The sequence below is a fragment of the Cornus florida genome, unplaced genomic scaffold (assembly GCF_030987335.1).
Source record: "Cornus florida cultivar Cherokee Brave unplaced genomic scaffold, ASM3098733v1 CherokeeBrave_3.0.0_Hap2_Chr08, whole genome shotgun sequence".
Taxonomy (NCBI): Eukaryota; Viridiplantae; Streptophyta; class Magnoliopsida; order Cornales; family Cornaceae; genus Cornus; species Cornus florida.
Genome location: NW_026775578.1, coordinates 49,471,918 through 49,485,603, shown reverse-complemented (window position 1 = coordinate 49,485,603; position 13,686 = coordinate 49,471,918). Strand labels below are relative to the sequence as shown.

The 13,686-nt window shown below is 32.8% G+C and overlaps 1 protein-coding gene across 1 annotated transcript in view; it reads left to right on the top strand.

Annotated features, from left to right (window-relative positions):
- The first annotated feature begins 13,314 nt into the window (after window positions 1–13,314).
- Window positions 13,315–13,686, top strand: part of LOC132271676 (mitochondrial carrier protein MTM1-like) — a 30,958-nt gene continuing 30,586 nt past the window's right edge. Inside the window, exon 1 of the mRNA XM_059773117.1 lies at window positions 13,315–13,576. The gene's annotated coding sequence lies outside the window, so the exon portion shown is untranslated. The remainder of the gene's footprint in view (window positions 13,577–13,686) is intronic.

Genomic DNA, 13,686 nt, shown 5'->3' with positions numbered 1-13,686 from the left:
AAAAAAAAAAAAAAAAAAGCACTCTATGTGCAGGTCCACAAAAGTATAATAGCTTCCTTTCTTTAGAAAGACACTGGATAAAGTATCTAGATCCTTTGCATAACTAGCAGATTGTCTTCTTGAGAGCCTTCTCCAGTGTCTCACTTCCTGCCAATAACCGGCTCCACATTTTAGATAATATATGAGAAACCTCAAATTAGATATTGGGTTATCCCCATTTACCCTTTTCAATATTTGAGCAGTTCCAATAAAACAGGACTGAAGTTAATCTAATTAAAATTACAAATTTTTAAATGATTGATAACCTAATTAAAATTACAATTTTTTTAAATGACTGAAGTTTCCTTTAAGAGAATTAATAGAAACATACTATTGATTGATACTATTTTAACTTACCATCAATTAGGCAAATGGTAAATTTTGTATAAAACCACTTTCTCTGCCAAAATTTTTGATAGTGATTATACATGTTGGACACATAGGTTCATACCACCAAATCATAGAATACAAGGCAATCTATTAATTCCCATATAAAGAATCAAGCCAATGAAGTTGTTGGAGTTCGATGTCTACTTACTAGGTTAAATTTTTACTATCCAATTTAACTATGTCAAAAGCCATGAAAGAAACACTTTTGAAATGTCTTCATTAGTTGGAATATGATATAAGACAAAGAAAAAGAAATAAAAATGAATATATCCTTACAATATAGTACGACAACAACAAATTTGTTCATTTATGTAAAAAAATCATTTCTTATTTTTCATTTATTTAGATAGCTTACAAACATGTGTTTTACTCATCATCAATGTAACAGCAATGGAAATGTCATGCCCATTGTGGCAAATGTGTCCCTAGTTGTACAGTGGTGCTTAAGACATACAACAGGATTGTAGAATCAATTGAAATTATATATTATAATAATATTTGTTTCTCATTCTATAGGTTAACTATATGAACTTTTATAGTTTCAGTTTTTTTTATTATTATTATTTTGGCTCATATGTAGGGGTGCATTCTTATACCTTAAGAAAACTATAGATTTGGTTAGGAAACTATGATGTTTGAATTCCAACGTCACCTTCTAAGCTGTCTCACAACTAAAAACTACAATATATGATCACCTAGCATAGGTTATGAATTGCAATAATTGGCAACTTTGGGACTACACCTCCTCCTCTTTATTTCTATGAACGTGTTTAATTAGTCATCAATTTTTCTTTTCATAATTATTCATCAAAAACAAAAACAGGATGAAGAATGTACAAAAACACAAGAGGAAAAAGAAAAGGAACAAAGTGCAATGATATAGTACTAATTCAATATACGTATTAATTGAATCACCAAATTTTTATTTATCTTTTTTTCCTTTGTATAACTGGTAAACCTTAATCTATCAAAAATCTAATCTTATGAGTCAGTCCCTGAAACTTATGCATAAAGAATTGATGTACTACATTACATCCATTCAAAAGAAAAGCAGGGTTTTAAATTTTTTATCATGGGTTTTTGAAAAATAGAGTTAAAAAAAGTTCTATCATGGAGATCACTAGCAAAAAAGCCTACATAAAAGTCAACATAACTAAGATCATTAAACACAATCAATCTGATCAAAACCCCATTCATATATTTAACACCATTATCAACTACTATGAAATTTAATATAAATGATCAGTAAAAGAATAAAAAATAATAAACATAGCCATGAGATAAATTCAAATTTTAAACTATTCTCTACCCAATTCATCATTTCATCTAAACCATTTAGCCCACTCTGTTAGGAGTTATTCAGAGTAGCCTTACCTCGGTGTTTCTTATCTAAGCTGGGGCCTAAATAACTGGAAACTAAAAGCTTTTGTTTTTATATCAAAGATGGCAGACCAATAAGAACCCAACCCAGAAACACCACTGCAAGCGCATGAAGAGTTGAAGACTACCCAATAAGTGTAGATTCAGATATAAACTAAAAACCCAAACCCTAATTTCGTAGTACATATCAAAGCCCCAACCCTAATTTCGTAAATACATCAACAAAATTGAAATCACTAACCTGTTCGTAGGGATGACATTCTCTTCAAAAATTGAACTCCTTTGGCCTAACTCTAACAATTTGAAGAAGGCGAAACAACCGATCTTACCTGGAGGCCGAATCGTTGGATTTCTTTACTCTATGTTCACCAACGGAATTGATACGAAGAAGACGAAGAATGTTTGAGCTCTATTGAAGGTTACAAGGAACTGAATTAGAGGAGAAAATCGAAGTAAACACGGAATTCTTCATCAGCTTCTTCATTTTCTAAGTCACTTTAAGAAAAAATTCTCAAAATTCGAACAATGGTGTAAAGAGGACGAAGATTATTCGTGCCATGGTAAATCCCTATCCAATTTCAATTACTAGGTTTTGTAAGGAAATCGATTATTTAAGGCAATACAATTACCTGGGGGGAATCTGTATCGCAGGAAACAAGTGACGGAGAAAAAGTCATGAGGGAGAAGTTGGGGAGTGAAAAACAAATAGAGAGAGGGAAATGTCGCGCTAAAATTTAAGAAAATTTTGAAAGCATATTAACAAGGTTTTGAAAATGTTGTAGATTAAGATAAAAAGTAATTGTTGTAAAAAGTAAGTATTTAACAACATATAAGTATGTATCATGTAAATATTAGGTTGTTAATAAGCATTTTTCTTGTAGTGTAGCTTATTTAGGAGTTAAAGTGGTTCATTATAGTTCAGTTTTCAGTTTAATTATTGATCCTGAGATCTAGCCACCTACGCATGGTTAAACATGTTTTCACAAGTAGGGACTCTCAACTTATTCCTCTGTAATACTATCTTCAAGTGCCATAGCTAGAGTCAACCATCACCCTTCTTAACCAATGTACAAAAAAATAAATTTTAAAAATAAGAAACAAACACATAAACAAATATATTTTATGGCTGAACTGAAAATAAAGTAACAAATTTCTTAAATACGGCTATTATGTCATACATGTCATCTTATTTCTACCATAACAACAAAATAATTTGTCTACATTTTAATGTTTAAGATATTAAACATACTAGAATCAAATAAAATCATCTTCCCAACAATCTGAAGATCCATCATTCATACATTAGGGATATAATTTCTCATAATTCAAGAAATTACGTATGCTAAACTACAATCAAGTGCAACACTTGAAATAATTCAATAACTTAAGAAAATGAATAATATACCATTCAACCATTTATGTCTGAAATTCCAAACAATTAAAGTAGATTGGGAACTAGCAACCAAAAACAACAATAATAAGAAACTCATAAAATGAAAGCAGAAAACAGAGAACAACAAACTAAATCAAACAAACAGAGTTCTAAAAATTAATCAACAAAAAACAAATTCATAACTAGGATTGGATTATAGGGTCAGAGAGTCCAGAGTGTTGTGACCTACTCTTTGTGCCCGAGCAGGGCAACTTGCGGGAAAAGAGCAAAAAATAAAAAAGAAGACGATGAAGAAGAAAAATAAGATATAAAAAATAAAACCAAAACAGCAAATAAAAAAAATTGTAAACAGCAAAACAAATCTTTTGATTCAAACACAAGATTAAAAACTAGAGTTTTTAGATATATCTATTGAATCTGTAAAAAAACTAACACAGAAAGAAAGAAAGAACAAATGCCTAATGAGTTAACAATTAAATAAATAAATAAATAATTGAATGAGATTGTAATATCAACAGAGTATAGAATACAAAAAAAATTATACAAAATTTTCGAATCAAAGTAATATCTAAACAAAAAAGAGTAATGATTAATAAGAGATTCGAGAAAGAGAGAACTGAAATACAAAAAATATGGATATTGTACCTTCAGAACTAGGATTTGAATTTAATAATTTGAGATATGCTGCTCCAATCCATCGGTAACTTGTCTCGTGAATTCCGGTGAGAGAGAGAATGACGAGTAGCATTTCTATGATGTTTCTCAATTTTCTAATTTTTTGGCATTTTTTGAATTTTTTGGATTTATTTATTTTGTGCCTCGTTTTGCATGTCGAGCACCATTCGATATGCTGTGTGAGTTCCGAGAGTGATTTTGAGTATTTCTTTGAATTTAGAACTCTTAGAAATACATTTCGGACCATTTAGACATTTTTCGAATTTTCGGTTCGGGAGGTCCCGAGTGGGCCCCACGCCGAGATCTGTATTATCCGAAATTATTTTCTAACTTTATTTAAATCTTTTACATATTGTTTGTCTTATATGTGAGGGCAGATTTGGTATTTGGCTTGGTAATGGCATGTTTGTAATTTAGTGGTTAAATGAGGGGTAAAAAGGTCATTTCACTTGGTCAAGGTTTGACCAAGCATGTGAAGACAATATATGTCCTTACATCTGCAGACCCTCTTCATTTTCCGGAATCTTCTTCCTCTTTCCACTTCTTTCTTTTTCTTCTTTCACCATTTCTCTTCCATTTTTTGCTTCCTTGAAGCTTGTTTTTGAACTTCTTTTAGTAGGTATTTGGATATAACGTAGAAGATGAAATTACTCCTCTTGATTAGAGTTATCAATTAACATCAAGAATAACTCTATTCAGCCACCTTAGGATTTCAAAATTTGGGGGCTAAGGAAGAAGTTTTGGCTTGATTTTCAGGTAGAGGTTTTTAAGCCTCAATTCCTTTGGTTTTGGTGAATTACCTTGTTTGAATTTGTATAATAGCATGCCTAAATCTAAAATTCCTCTTATGATATGTGCTTAACATGCTATACACATGCTTTGTTGAATGATTGTAAACATGTTTGAATGTTTGAACCAACATATGCTTTTTACGTGAACATTACCATCTATGATGTTGATTAGTTGTATAATTTGCAATGTTGGTTATATGGGAATTATTATGTCAATGTCCAATTCAAAAAATGCTCTATATTAGCAGTTGAAATGTAAACAATTCTATGTTAGCATCAACAAGCATGTACACTCATGCATTCACATTGGGTACAAAAAGGGAAGTGTTTTGAAAATAAAGAAAACTGATTTGGGGAAAAGTTTTGAAAGAATGTTTGCGAAAACTGGGCGGCAAGGAGTTACTTTGTGTCCGTGTTATTAATGGGACCTAGAAGGAATGTAGGGAAACTACTTTACACGTGGTTGAGTTACCTAGGTCCCAAATGACGCTAAGGAGTTACCTTAGGTTAGGGATAGTTAGCCAATTCTCCTCTCGTGGTGCCGTGAAGTTACCTTGAGCCGGGTTACATTAAATGTTTGATGATTATGGTAAAGGATTTTTGGAGAAATGGTAAGAGACATTGGCATTGCATTTCATTGCACTTTCCGGAACTTATATTGTATGATGATTGTTTCCCCAAACTAAGCATAAACCTTCTTCTATTAACTATTCATTGTTTGGATTCACGGAATTATTAAGGAGTGCGGTTTAGGCACCACCTACTGAGCCGTTGTGCTCACCCCTTATTATCATTTTTCAGGTCACGGAAAGGAAGTGGCGGAAGACATTCCCCCACAAGTATAAACAGGACTTAGAAGGACTTTATTACATTTTGTAACCAGTGTAAATTTTTGTTATGGCCATGTAATTTTGTAACCTAACTATGTTGACCTTGTATCATGTACTAAGTTATTTAATAGCCTTGCATATAAATAGATGTTTATTTACTTTGTATATGGTTATATGTATGATCCCGGGACAGATTTAAATCTCATTAATGTCATAAATGGATGAAAGAAACTTAAATCAGTTACTGCAGGCCTGAAAGGCCAATGTAGTACAAACCGGTCAACGTGTTGCAGGCTGGACGTCAATCGGTTTCCTCTCAGTTGCAGCTTTTGGGGCGCAAAGGCCAAACCAGTCAACGTGAAGAGGTACACGTCAACCGGTTTAGCCAAACCAGTCGACGTGTACCTTGCATAGGTCGAACGGTTCCTGCATTTCCCTTAACCTTGCATCTTCTTCTCCCGTGACCAATCCTGAGTCACTTAATGATGCCAATAAGCACTATAAACCTTAGAATGATGTGTTACACATGTATTGACTTTAGAAATAACGGTATTGCCCTTAGGTGACCTCACATTCGGTTAAGGACTTGGATAATGATTCAGACCCCGGGTTCGGATCGTTACAATTTCGGTGTGTTGGAGAGACACTACAAGTGAATGTGTACTGATCAGTGATGGAAGAGAGAGAAGAAATTTCGCTAGCTGCTGCATCGTATACTGGTATATACTGATGGCAAAAAGAGAAAAGAAATTTCGTGGGTCACATTAGCTGGATCTGAACTGCTCAGTGATGGTTGAGATTGAGAAAGAATAAATTCCGTGTGAGTCACATAAGGTAAATCATATTGCGTGCATAGTTTTACAATATCACCCCTGTGTTATCTTAAAAATTAATAATTTTGCATCTGTTATCTAAATATTCAGTGGCAGACAAAAAAATATGCTGCCAAAAAAAGAATTTTTTGCAGCATTTTTACATGTCTACTCCTAAATGTCGGCTATAATTTCTTCTTTTTTTTTTTTTTTTTTTTTTTTTTTTTTTTTTTTTTTTTTTTTTTTTTTTTTCCTTGTAGTGTGGCATTTCTATTCCATTCCATTCCTGCACGAAACACAACATCATTTATGTTACCCAGTAAATGACTCTAGAGGGGGGTGAATAGAGTCTTAATAAAATGATACCAAATAATCAGTTTTGAATGTTTATTTAAGTATGACAATAAATGATCTTTATAAGCACAATTATAAATAAATAACACAAGCAATAATAATTGTATAATAAAGCAAAGAGAAAGAAAAACAAACTCAAAACACCAAGATTTAGTGAGGTTCGAAAACTCTAACTCCTCGACTCAAGATCCCTTTTGAGACTTTCCAAAACCCAATAAGGCTTCTCCTTAAAGGTGGAAAGTAAACCGATACAAGAAGCACACCACTTCTAAATCTTTTTGCAAAGATAATAGACCTCTCTTAGACTTCTTCTGGGTAACACCAACCTTTACATTGGTTTTGAAGAATACAATTGAAGAACGAAGAAACTCTCTAAATTGATACGCAGATCAAAGCTCACAAGCCTATGGCCAATACAGAATAGAGTAAAAGGTTTAAATCTCAAACGATATGAATGAGACAATGATTAATGCAAGTTTCTTTTTGATCACAAGGTTTTTCTCTCTTAATATAATTCACACTTTGCAATGAAAACATTGATCTGTTTAAATAGAGACTCAGTTGGCATTTAGATAAGGTTTAAAACTTTCCAAGAATACCATTATAGTTAAAAAGGAGTCTGACTTTTTGCTCATCTGACCGATCACATGAGTCATCTATGTGATCACTTGAAGTCAAGTGATTGGACACATGCTTCATCTGTTCGTACAGTTGGAGCATCTGATCAGTTACACCAGTGAAGTGATCTGTAGGATAAGATCCTTTTTCCCCGCACTTTCAAGTTTTAAAGCATCTAACCGGTTACATCAATGATCTGATCGATCACATGAAGAAGTTATAATTTTTCTTGGCGAACTATTTTCTTTATCCTATCGATAGTATAAAGTGATATGATTGATCACTTTATGTCATCTAATCGGCTACATGGGTGAAGTGATCGGTCACATGATGTTTTTTAGAAAAATGAAACTTTACTGTTTTTTTACATCCTATCGATAATATGAAATGATCTGATCGATCACTTGGATCAATCTGATCGATCACATTACTGAAGTGATCGGTTACATCAGTCATAATTTCCCATTTTACATAGCCATTTGATCGATCACATTGTATATCTGATTGGTTAGTTCAAGTGACAAATATAAAGTTTGCATGATGTATGAATGAATGCAAGATGAGTTTTAAACCAAAGGCTATAAACCATTATGCCTAACATTAAATCTATTCTCACCATTTTTAAACTACCCCTGTTGATGAAATGTGGGCTTTCCATTTTGTCATCCATTTTTTGATGTTTCCATGCCTTGTTCTTTATTGGTGCTCTTGTTTTACTGCATCTCAAATGGAGATATGTTAAAAGTACTTTTTATCTTTGTTTGTAATTATCAAAATAATAAGAAGTGAATTAAGGGCACTTGTGCCAATAATTTCTTTTCCTTCTTAATTTATCCAAATATAAATAGAGGTTATTGTTATCATTTCTTTTCACTTCATAACTAATGTTACCATTTAGATCTTCTCTTTTCTCTCCTGTTTAAATTCGAGGATTTGCACTGAAATAATTGGGAGAAAATTTTTCATCTGTATGCGATGACAAACCCAGAGAATTGTATGAGAGGGAACGACCTTGAACAACAATAATTGTTAGAGTTGTGGATTAAAATTCTAGTAAGAATTCTATTCTAGACAAGCAGAACTGGTTGTACTTCGACGTAATAGTTGGAACAATATGTGACCCAAATATGCGGAACCGTTTTTGCTTAACGGAACCACAAAACCGCTTTTGTGCTTGAATTAGTTTCCTATTCCAATCTAGGAAGTTGTTGAGTATAATTGATATGGAAAATCCTTGATAAGCAAATTGTGAACTCTTGTCCAACAAGGAATTGGTGTGAAGACTCTATAAATAGAGATAGGTGGGAGAGATTAATGTAGAGAGAGAAATAATTGTAGAGAGGAAAAGTGAGTTGAGTTTGTGAGAAGAGAAAGAGTGTGTAATCAAGTTTCGAAGTAAAGTTAGTCCTTCTTCACCCATGGACTAGGCAATTTTCTAACCTATGTAAATCTCATTTTGCTTATTGCATGTAGGAGAACAGTTATATGAGTGATTTAAGCCCTTAAATCACTCCTTGACAGAAATTTAAGTTGCTATACTTGGGTAACAAGTTGTTGCCATATTTGTATTTGACTTTGTGTAATTCCTTTATTATAGGTACAAGTCTTCCCCAATTCACCTATAAATAGAGGTAGTTATTGTAAACAAAATCAAGAGAGAATGTAATAAAAGAGATGTAGCCTTTTGGACTTCGTGTTGTGGATGTAACTCCTAGTGGCTGAACCTCATTATATTTATTTGTTCTTCATATTTTAATCTCTCTCTTCAACTTTTATTTATCTTTCAACATGGTATCAGAGCAGGTTTATAATACCCTACTCTATACTTTACTTGTTTCGGACGTTCGGATTAACTCGTCTTGGATTTTTGGATCAACTCGTCTCAGATCCCTGGATCAACTCGTATCGGACTCTCGACAACTTCATATTTAATTTCAAGTTGAACACTTGACTTAAATATCCATATACCAACTTGAGAGGGGGGGGGGGGGGTTGGAAAATAATTACATGAGTGATTTAAGCCCTTAAATCACTCCTTGACTGAAAATTAAGTTGTTATACTTGGGCAACAAGTTGTTTTCATATTTGTATTTGACTTTTTGTGTAATTTCTTTATTATAGCTACAAGTCTTCCCCAATTCACCTATAAATAAAACTGGTTATTGTAAATAAAATCAAGAAAGAATGTAATGAAAGAGATGTAACCCATTGGGCTTTGTGTGTTGTGAATGTAAGCCCTAGTGGCTAAACCTCATTATATCTATTTGTTTTTCATATTTTAATTTATCTCTTCAACTTTTATTTATCTTTATTTTTTTTTTCCTAGTTGGGACTCATACACACTGCCTTCACTGAGGTTCGAACCCCTGACCTTCCTTTGGGTAGTAGGAGCCTTATACCATTAAGCCACAGGCCTGTTGGTAACTTTTATTTATCTTGCAACATATGTATATGCTTTTATCTATTATTTTTGTCAATTGTATGTGTGCAATCCTAATAACTGGTATCAGAGCCATGCTGACAACTATTACAAATAGAAAGTACATGGTCGAGAAGTTTAATATAAGAAGGAACTTCAGTCGTTGGCAAGTTCGGATATAGCATTTATTGATTCAACATGGTTTATGAGAGGCTTTGGGTAAGAAACCGAAAAAGATGGAAAATGCAGATTGGGGGAAGATTAACTTAAAGGTAAGAAGTGTGATTCGATTAACGTTGGTGAATGATATTGTGTATGATGTGATAAATGAAGATTCAACAGTAGATATGTAGAAGAAGTTAGAGAATCTGTATATGGGAGAGAATCTCACAAACCGGTTAGTTTTAAAGCAAGAGTTGTATTCCTTCAGGAGAAAAGAAGGGGTAAGCCTACAAAAAAATCTTGGTGAGTTTAACAAAATTATTTGTGATTTATCTAATATTAATGTCTGTGAGTTTTATACAGTGGAAGATTTAGAAAGTTTTATATTTTTAAAAACAGATCTATGTCTTTCTAACTTTACTTATTTTAGCAATTAATCAATTAATCTCATGCAAGATAAAATAAAGTAAATTAATAGAGTTAGAAATGACACTAGGATTTTTAGCGAGTAAACCCCAATTGATAAGATAGACCAACTGTTTGCGTGGAAAAAACCTCATGGACTGTGTAGTTCAAAGTAAATCGATCCACTATATTTAAAACAAAGTACACTGAATTTTGACTCAGGCTTACACCCTATCATTCTACCAAACACCAATCGCTGACAATCTTCTGATTTTGCAATGTCACGTCTAACAGCACTTAACCTCAGGCTTACTCTTAATCTTTGTAGAAGAATTGCTGGTAAATCAAACAACACTCTTCGAATGCTTTGATTCTTTCAAAGTGTGATCGCTTTTACTTTTGTTCTTCAATATCTGAATTCGATGTAGAAGTAGATATGCTTTTATCTGATCGTTGTAGATGCAAGACTTTGATCACGATCAGGATTTGAACAACACTTTAAACTCACTCTTGTGTTTATGTGTGTGTTCTAGAAAGAATGACAGAGAAATCAACTTTGATTTACTGCAAAAATATCTCTCTAAGGCTTTTATGAACTATGAAGTTGTAATACAAAAGCCGTACAAACCTAGATGAATATCAAGGTTTATATAGAATATTCAAAGACCTAATCATGCATAAAATAAAGGCATAGGACTTTTGGTAGTATTCTAAACCAACTAGGAAGTTTGAAACAAAACAGGAAACAAGTTACCTTAAACTGTATCAGCAGTGGTACCGGTAGCCAACCTTTGGAACCGGTTCCCAAAGGACAGAATAGTTTCTTCCAAACTATGGTTCTTGAATCGATTCCCAAGCTTGGTACCGGTTCCTACTTGACAAAATCCTAAAGAAGGATTTGAAACCAACTTGGAAAACTCTATTTTGGTAACTTGAAGAATATACCATTTAGGTATAGTGTCCTAAGTGGGAAATAACTTCCTAAAGTGTTGTTCTTTCTTGTTTCGACGATCTCAGTATATCATCTTCGAACAACCTACCAATTCCGTAGTCGATCTTAATCTTGATATGGTAACTTGAAATTACAACTTGATCAGATTTGTTTTGACATCGAAATTTTCCAATTACAAAAATTATATCTCACAATGTCAAGTTAAGTGATAAGGATAAAACAATTATTTTATTAGCATCGGTATGCTCTACCCATAAACATTTATTCAATACTTTGTTTTATGGGAGAGATACTATCTCAGTGGAATGAGTTAAGAGCGATTTGTTCTCTAATGAAAAATTGAATGATGAAGAGAGTCGTGATGCTGGAGCTCAAGTTCTTATTGCTTAAGAGAAGAAAAGATTTGGAGCTTCAAGAAACTTTGTGTCATTATCAGAGAAAAGATGCAACAAGTGTGAAAAAAAGTGTCGTATTCAGTGGTATTGTCCAGAAAGAAATAAGAGTGCATCCGTTGTTGTTGTTGTTGTGTCTAAGAATATGAAAGAAGAAAGTGATAATGATGAGGCATTATCAATAATTGATTATAAGAAAGAAACTAAGGAATGGATACTTGATTCTGCTTGTTCCTTTCATGTGTGTTCTCATAAAGAATAGTATGCTACCTACAAACCCATAGGTGGTAAGGTATTTATGGGTAATAATGCTTCTTGCAATGTTAATAAAATTGGAACAATCAAAATCAAGACAATGAATAGTTTTGTATGAACTCTAACAAATATACACCATATTCCAAGTGTTAAAAGGAATGTGATCTTTGTGGGAGCATTGGATTCTAAGGGTTGTTGGTGTGAAGTGAAGAATGGATTGATCAAGATTAGAAGGGGGCCATGTATTATGCTTTTAGAAAGAAAGGTCAACAATCTCTATATTTTGTTAGGAAATACTATGTAAAAAGGAAGAAAATGCTAGGTTCAAGGTGAAGGGGTTTTTTTTTTTTTTTTTTTTTTTTCAGTCAAGGTGGAGCCGTGGAAGAGCACTTGAAGATAGAATTTTGAACCAAGGTAGAGATTGTTAGAGTAATGGCTTAAAATTCTAGTGAGAATTATATTATGAACAAACAGAACTGGTTGAGATTGGGCAGAAGAGTTAGAACGGTACGTGAGCTAAAGATGCAGAACCGGTTGCGTTTGTGCATGAATTAGTTTTCTTTTCCAATTTGGGAAGTTGTTGAGAAAAATTGATATGGAAATTATTTGGTAGACAAATTGTGAACTTTTGTCTAACAAGGAATTGATGTGAAAACTATAAATAGAGATGTGTGTGAGCGATTAGTGTAGAGAGAGAAATAATTGTATAGAGGAAAAGTGAGTTGAATTTGTGAGAAGAGAAAAATGTGTAATCAAGTTTTGAAATAAAGTTAGTCATTATTCACCTGTGGATTAGGCAATTTGGCGAACCACATAATTCTCATTTTGCTTGTGTGTGTACTTTTATTTGTTATATTTGCCAAATTGTGTGTGTGAAACTCTTAACAATAATATAAAATTTAATACATTCATCTCTAACATTTGAAAATATTTACAAATTGCCTCCTATAAAATTCTAACATATCAGGAAAGAAAAATTCCTAAGATTTGAAAATATGTGCAAATTGCTCATTTACTGTCAACTGTAACCAATTTTTTTTACTAAAATTCTAAAGTACTATAATCAGCGTTTTTTATTTTAATTTTATCTTAAAAATATTTGTAGATATTTAAGATAAAATAACCCTTAGATATTTTTTTTTATTTTATCTTAAAGATATTTTAGATATTAATTTTTTTTTTTCCTTTTTAGATATTTAAATTTGACTAAATGTCAATATTGCCAATTTACAAAACGAAGGTTTTTTTTACACAGAAGGTAATTTAACCGTTCACTTTTCAATAGCTATTCGAGGGTGGGCCAGTTCCTGTTTAGCCCATTGAAGGAACTTGGGGTCAATTTGAGTTTGGTTTAAGCAGGGAACAAACTGTGTCGGATTCAAATTGTGTTAATTAATTCATAATTAACCAAGACCACCTTTGGTAAACCAATTTTGCTTCGTCTTCTACTTCTTTTCACAACCTTGTGGTGTGACACGTTGCATCAAAAAATGCGGTGTTATATGTTTTGCATCGAAAAGGCGGTGAAAAATGAAAGTAGGGAATTCCAAACGAAGCCTTAAGTCGAGAGGTCACTGTTTTTCAATTTTTTCACTCCTTCGGCGAGTGTATCTCCTCTTTCCTTTCTTGTTCTACAAGGAAGTCGAAAGAAAGCTTTGATTTACTACTTCAGAAACTGTTCATCAACTCTCAAGGGTTGGATCAAGCAGGTATTTGATATTTTACGTTTCTCTATCTTTTGTGTTAATTTGTTTCCGAATTTATGTTATTTCTATCAAAGCTCCGCTTTCTTTATTTATTGATTGATTCTGTTTAGGAA